Below are 6,887 nucleotides of genomic sequence, written 5' to 3' on the forward strand. Positions count from 1 at the left end.
TTAAATCCCACTGTAGTGATGTGAAATTGGAAAGTTGGTTCCTTAAAAAAGACTACTTTAAAAAGAATAAACACAAGACTCTGGGCAATTGGATTGAATAACAGCAGTGATTCATTTAGGCATTGAAGTCTATGAGCTGTTTGAGTTTGCCATATTTTCCAGTGTTTTTACTGCTTATTAGTGCCAACATTTTGCCCTAAAATAAATCATGTCACATTCTTCTGTACATTTTGAATATGAAGACTGATGTTTCAGTTTCAGTATCAATCTTCCTTCATTTCAATAGTTGCTGATTGTTTAGGCATAACAAGATTCACATTTTCCTTTATCATGATTTTATAGGAAGAACATTTTCCAAGACTAATTAAATCTCTGGGTCATTTTCAGCTATGAAAATGATCAAGAATCACTGATAACACAGTAATTTTGCATAGCTGGATTTTTCCCTCTCAACTTTGTATTATCAAATACTCAGTTTTTATTTTAATTCTCTGTATCCCATTATCTGGTTTGTGTGGCAATTAAACAGAAGATCAGTGTCATTGTGTTTTACATTCTCTTTAAACTCTCATCAAGAGCAGGACCACACCAGTCCAAGTTTGTAATTTAAGATGCATTTGGCTGGAGTTCAAAGAGACAGGAGCTCCAGTCTGTCTCACTTCCCCTTGGAAAGCCTTTCTGATGCTGCCAAACAATATTTACACCAGCAGGGAACTGAGTTTTGGAAAACTTTTCCAGGCTCTGAAGAAACCAAGCAACCTGAGACTTTGATAAGCCTTAGTAAATTTAAAAACTCTTGATGCTATCACTGTGTAAAACTTGTATTAGCCCATCAGATAGCACAGATTTACAATTTGAGGAATGGATTTCATTTGAGAGATAAGAACAGAGGTTAGGCAAAAAAAGTGTTATGTGAGGCAAAATTCTCCTATTGTCATCTCTGTTGAGCACTTTATGATATCTTACATTTCTGCAGCCGCAGGTACACGTGCTCTGTTCTGCAAACATGTTCACTAAGTCAGGTCAGCATCTGCAGCCAGACAGCTTTAAAAAGCATCAAGCCTATTTCCTCTTCTGGAACCTTCAGCTTTCTAGCTGTCTGGAGGGAGGGTTCAGGTTAGGCCCTGTTTTCTCTGTCCCAGAAAAAAGGTTGTTTTCTCTCAGTGCTATGGGAACTGCTTTGAGAGCAGTTCTACCCCTTCCCACCCCTGTTTCATGGGACTTTTTGAGGATAGATTTCTGAAGGTGTTTTCTATTAGTTCAAGCAGTTCTGGATGGGTAACAGCAAGAATTCTAGCTCTTGCTGTCTGGTCGTTTAGCTTGGGACTCTAAAAATTCATTTATTTTCCCTTTTAAATATAAACTGAGTTTTAAAAGCATTCTTCAACTGAACTATTGGACTCTGTCCTTACCAGGCACCTCATCCAGTCTTGCACCCTTAACACAAATCCAGCTTCAGATGAGGTTTTGCTCCTAGAAGAGCATTTCATATTTGAGGATCTGAATTACAATCTTGCCGCCTCGTACCACACAACTCAAGACTTGCAAAGGTGAGGGGAGTCCTGAAGTGCAGCTCCCTCCTGGCCTGGTGTTTGTGTCTCATCCTCCCTTGTAATCTGCCCAGAGAAGATTTCTGAGATACTTGAACGGCTGCCAGGATCTGCATGGGAGGCAGGGGCCTTGGCATGTGAGCCCTGACACCTGATGCTCATTGAGGCAGAGCCAGCTGGACCCGCCAGCCCTGGCGTGTGCAGCCCTTGTGTCTCATCAGCGAGTTACCTGATCTGGCTGCTCTTCCTCTTCCTCCTCCCCTGGTACTCAAACAGCTTTGCCACTGCCTCCTGCCTGCTCTGAGTTTCTGTCCTCACGCCTGTTGGCCCCTTTGCCACTGTTGGTGTCAACAGGCTCCAGGTTTGGGGTTTTTTTTTAAGCAATCCTTGCACCTGGCTCAGTTGTGTGTGGCTGTGCAGACACCTCAGATACACGACACAACAAGTGTTTTACAGCTTTTTAGAAATGCTTCTGCAGTTTGCAGGCAGCTCCTGCACTCAGGTGCCTGGTGGGAGCAGATGAACCTGTTCACTCCTCTGGAACAACTGAGGGGTTGTTCACAGAGCAACCACAGCTCTCCTCCCTCAATTGCCCTTCCCTAATGGGAGGACCTGCCAGCACCAACCTCCTGCATCTGGAGGAGTCCAGCCCTCCCTCAGGCTCCAGTGAAAGGTGTGTGCAAATGAGCTTCCAGTGCAGGTATCCCAGGCTGAAGTCCTGCTGCAGGGTTCCCTTGGTTTCTTGCTTCACGCCATCATCTAAGGAGTGACTGCAAAAACTGAGGCTGTGTTAACTTAAGTTGTTGGCTAAAATAAGCTGCCAGACTAAGAGCAAGAGCACTTCCCATGCACAGCCCATCTCCCAGAAGTCCTTTTACTCCTGTGTAGCCCTGGGAGTTTGCTGCACATGCATGTTGCAATGTGGACATCTGTCCTCTCCTGTGTTCCTGGAGACCATTTAATTTTGAGAAACAAGCAGGGTAATGTGGCTGCCATCAGTCACATTAATTTTGGTAGAGTTTACACTGAAATGTCCCACATAGAATCTTTTGGGTCACTCAGGTATCTTGCTGATGTTGAATGAGGGGAGCAGAAAAGGTTCCCTTGGAGAAAATGTACCTCTCACTATTCCTTGCTGTAGAGCAAAGAAAGGAATCTCATTGTTGTTATTTCCATGGCCCTGCTCTTTGTTCTGCTTTGCTGCTCAAAGGAATTGCTGAGGACCTCAGGTGACTCCTTGAGGGTGGGAAGGGCTGTGCTGCAGTCAATGGAGGTGTGGGAGGAGTGGAAGGAGGTCAGCCTGGGCTTTACAGTGTCCATGTGACAGTGGCTGATAAACACTGGTGTCCCCCTCGTGTGGCAGCAGGGATCCTGCTCATACAGCAAAGGGTTGGTGCTGCAGCTCTCAAAGCGTCTCTGCAGCTGGTGCTGAGCTGTGGTTGTATTTAAGAACTTTATTTTCTTACTCAGTCAGCAACTCCATCAGAACACACCATCAAGTGAGTCAAGCTGAGGTCAGAAAACAGCAATTTCCAACAACAAAAAAGAAAAATACCTTAATGGTAGTTTCATTGCTCAGGCTTCAACCCTTGTGTTAGGACAGGTTCAAACAAACAAAATATCCTTCGGGCAGGTCTCTGGATTTTAGGTGTGCCTTCCTCTCCATCCCAGCCACTTCTCACAGCTCTCCTGTGTCAGGGAACAAGGTCTCTGGAGAGGAGGGAGAGGAGCAAGCCCAGATCCCAGAGCTGCTGGGAGAAGGTTCACCACACCTGTGCTCAGTCACAGCCACGGGGCTTGGGCTACCACAGTCCTGGGAGCCTCTATGGGCACAAGGCCCCAGAGCACAGGGTTGTGCTCAGGTCTGGCAGCGCTGAGCCCATGCCCTGCTGCAGTGCCCGGATCTGCCTTTGCTCGTTCAGTGCCATTTTCAATAATCCCTGCTGCAGTTTCTGCTGGCCGGGTCCCTCCCGGCGGGCAGGGCAGCGCTGGGCGCAGAGCGCGGTGCCAGCGCCGCCTCGGCTCTGTTGTGACAGAGCCTGTCTGGTCCTGCCGGGCCAGGGCTGCAGGACAATTCTGAACGGGTGTCTGCAAATGAAAGCTGATAAATGCCACAAATACCAGCCCCCAATTCTGAACGGGTGTCTGCAAATGAAAGCTGATAAATGCCACAAATACCAGCCCCCAATTCTGAACGGGTGTCTGCAAGTGAAAGCTGATAAATGCCACAAATACCAGCCCCCAATTCTGAACGGGTGTCTGCAAGTGAAAGCTGATAAATGCCACAAATACCAGCCCCAAGAGCGGCGTGGTCTGCAGCCATCCAGGCTGCGTTTCTCAGCATGGTTCACATTTTTGATCAGCCGCTGCTCTGCGTTTTGTAGTACTTGTGTAATTTTTGTGCCACTGACCAGTCCTTGCACTACTGAATAAAGACCAATTGTCTGTAATTCCCCCAACCTCCATCCTGGACTGTGAAAACATTTTTAGTGAAAAGGGGAAGTTATCTACAGCTCCAGAGAAGTACATCAATTCAGATGTTTTGCTTATCTTAGTTTTGGTAAGTAAATTGTCACTTATTATCTGGGCAGGGAGAGAAAATTTGATAAACTCTCACCATCCAGTGAGAGAGAGAGAGAAATGAAACCACTAAGTAGATAGACACCACTTTCCAAAATCCATGGAGAACACCACCACTGAGAATCACTGTGATGACAAATTTTTTGCAGGAATCAACAAGACAGAGAACAAGAAAATTATTTTAAAAGGTGTTTTGCAACGAGCAACATCTATTCCATATTTCTTAGGAAATCTCTTTTTAAATGATGTTTTGGTACATCTGGCTTCCTCTCCCATTTGAAACATTTGGCTAGAAAAATAATTATATGCTAATTTAAATTGCTAGTCAGAGTGGAAAGATTTCTTTGCAGCCATGAAGAAGATGGGATGCTTGTGTGCTAAATTCACATTTTAGTGAATACTCTCTATCTCTATATAATTTAATCAGATATTTCTTTTTGGTTTTCCTCTTGATTAAAAATAGTGGTGCTCTTCTCAGGACTGGGTTAATATCCCTGGAATTCTTCATTTTCCCCCATTCTGTGAGCACAGACAAATTTCTGGTCACAAGGGAGTCCTGCTGGTCTAGTTAATCTGCTGAAAACTGGTGGTACTCTTTGCTTTTTTTAGGAGACTTGTTTTGTGAGACAAAACCAGCAGATTAATTCTGCTGATTCCCTGTGAGTCACCCAGCAGCAATGTCAAAGCTGGGAGGAAAGATGGAGAGAAGAGCAGGGGACTGGTGAATGGGCACTGACCTGAAGATCTGACCCACTGCACACCATTTCAGGTGCTTCCAAAAGATGAATACTCAGTTGCTACCTCCAGGTACCCCACCAGTGGGGACATGTGGTCAGCAAGAAAGGTTTTTAAAAGTCTATTAATAAAATTATTTACAACTGGTGCTCACACAGGCCATGGTTCACTGGGCCTGAGCACTGAGATACGCCTGGCTGGCAAAAGAGGCTGAAATAATTATGAAATTACGAGTCTACTCAGAGACAAAACACTCTGCACATTTATTACATTATTTTGCCTTGTAAAAAGCTGTGCATACCAGAGAAATCAAAACTTTGGCTTTCCCACCATATGCATCATCTAGACAGAAAATGTGCAGCTCTCAGGTACCTCTGAACCCCCTCCCTCACCTGCCCTGCAAGCCTCAGTGACCTCATAACCAGCAAGAGCAAAATTGGTCATCTTCTAAATCTGGTGCTGATCTCAGCTGACCAGCTCCCTGTAATATCAGCAAATACTTTTGCTTTTGTAAATCTGTTTTTCCCTCCATAATGGGGTGCCAGTGGGACCAGAAATGCTTTGGATCCAGGAATGCGCTGTTTGGCAGGAGGAACAAAGAAATTGCTCATCCAGAAGGGCAAAACAGGACTAGTGGTTTTGTTTGCTGGGGAGAAACCACATGGAAGTCAAGCCATCAACTCCTGCATGCCATCAGAAAGGTCCTGTTGGATGCTACTTTAATGGCAGACATTGATATTAGTCTTTAATGAGAAACCACTTCAGTAACTAAAATACAATCAGGTCCTGCAGTTCTTCTGAGGTTGCAGAGTCTCTCCATAGGTACTGCCCACTGCCCACTAATGTCAGGCTCTCCCTGAAGTTGACAGGGCAGCTGTTCTCCCTGGCCTTCTGGAAACAGTCCAGCTATGACACATTCCTGATATCCCTTAGCTGCAGGGCATGTTTCATCCTGCTGCTCCAGGCAACTTGATAAAGTTCCACCCACTCCAGTTAACCCGCCCAGACTGTAACAATACAGCACTCACGAGGGATCAGGATCGTGCCCATTTGCTTAGTTAAAATTTACTTAAATTGGTTGTTTCATACAAAGGAACACTTAATTTGATTTCACTGTATTTTCTGAGCCAACAGTAATAATGCTAGATGCATATCAGAGGGTGATTGCTACAGTTCTTTATGAGTAAAGTTATTTTTAAGAATCATTATCCTTTTTTTGACACCAAGATTTTATGCACCATAAAATAAAACCTGGTTAACATCCCTTAGAAAAAGAAGGGGAAAGTCTTCAGCTGCTACATAAGAAATAATGAATTTCCATCTGCACTGTTGTGTTGTCCTTAATTATCCTTATTGTCCACACCTACAGGAAAAGCTGACACTTTTTTTTTTCTTTCTCTCATTTGAGACCACTGGAACTATCCATGCTTTCTTATTATTTTACCTCTGTCTGTGGAGCCCCTCCATGGATGTAAACACCTGATGGATGTGCATCCATCCCTGTGCCTGGTTCTGGAATGACAGCAGATACCCACCCTGTTCCCCCGGACATCAGGAGCCACAGAAGCACAGAATCAATTAGGTTGGAAAAAAACTCCGAGATCATCGAGTCCAACCGATGGCCCAACACCACTTTGTCAGCCAGGCCAGGGCACCGAGTGCCACGTTCAGTTTTTCCTTAAACACCTCCAGGCCACCACCTCCCCGGGCTGCCTGTTCAATGTCTAATCACCCTTTCTGTGAAGAAATTCCTCCTAATGTCCAACCCAAACATGTTCTTAAGCCTGTGTCCCCTTGTCCTGTCGTGGTTCCCCGGGAGCAGAGCCCGACCCTGGCCTGGCTACAGCCCCATCGGGGCGTTGTGCAGAGCAGTGAGGTCCTCCCCAAGCGTCCTCTTCTCCGGGCCAAACACCCCCAGATCCCTCAGGAGCTCCCTCAGCAGACTTGTGCTGCTCCAGGGGCTTCACCCACTTCTGTTGCCCTTCTCTGGTCCCGGTCCAGCACCTCAATGTCCTTCCTGAG

This window comes from Molothrus aeneus, chromosome 14 (genome assembly GCF_037042795.1).
Source record: "Molothrus aeneus isolate 106 chromosome 14, BPBGC_Maene_1.0, whole genome shotgun sequence".
In the NCBI taxonomy this organism is placed as follows: domain Eukaryota; kingdom Metazoa; phylum Chordata; class Aves; order Passeriformes; family Icteridae; genus Molothrus; species Molothrus aeneus.